Source organism: Phocoena sinus, chromosome 8 (assembly GCF_008692025.1).
Source record: "Phocoena sinus isolate mPhoSin1 chromosome 8, mPhoSin1.pri, whole genome shotgun sequence".
Classification (NCBI taxonomy): Eukaryota; Metazoa; Chordata; class Mammalia; order Artiodactyla; family Phocoenidae; genus Phocoena; species Phocoena sinus.
The window spans coordinates 38793362-38793919 of record NC_045770.1 but is presented as its reverse complement, the minus strand read 5'-3'; the positions used below and the strand labels follow the sequence as shown (position 1 = coordinate 38793919).

Below are 558 nucleotides of genomic sequence, written 5' to 3'. Positions count from 1 at the left end.
CCCTGGAGTATGTGAGAAGGGCAGTAGCATCCTAGATTAGTGAATGAAGGTCAAGCAGCAGTGCTCTCAGGCCCAGCAGGAAGGGAGGGCCTTCCCACTGCTGGCTCCACCCAGCCCTCCCCTTCACATGCCCACCCTTCACATGCCCACGTAGAGTCACGGACATCAATACGACTTCTTTGAACAGTCTCCTTTTCACATCTCTCTACCTTTGCCCATGTTGTTGTCAGCAACAACAAAATATGGAACGCTTCATGAATTTGCGTGTCATCCTCGCGCAGGGGCGATGCTAATCTCTGTATCGTTCCAACTTTATATATGTGCTGCCGAAGTGAGCATCCTTCTCCGTTCTTCACCTAGCCATTTAGTCCTTCAAGATCTAGCTCCAAGGAGCTCCATGGAGACTTTTCCTGACGCATTTAGGCAGTGGTAAGTCTTCCTCTGGCTCTCACAGTTACATTATGGGGTAATATAGTTCTCTGCTGAGTGTGTCCCCTGTAAGGTCCTGAATAGCAGAGCCCCTGTTCTCAGCTCCTAAAAAATTGCCCAGCAGAATGG

The 558-nt window shown here is 49.8% G+C and overlaps 1 non-coding gene across 1 annotated transcript; it reads right to left on the bottom strand.

The window, feature by feature from the left end:
- Positions 1 to 236: 236 nt before the first annotated feature.
- On the bottom strand, positions 237 to 338 carry LOC116758919. Its single transcript, XR_004351301.1, has one exon. It is a non-coding gene; the product is annotated as a U6 spliceosomal RNA (small nuclear RNA).
- Positions 339 to 558: the final 220 nt, after the last annotated feature.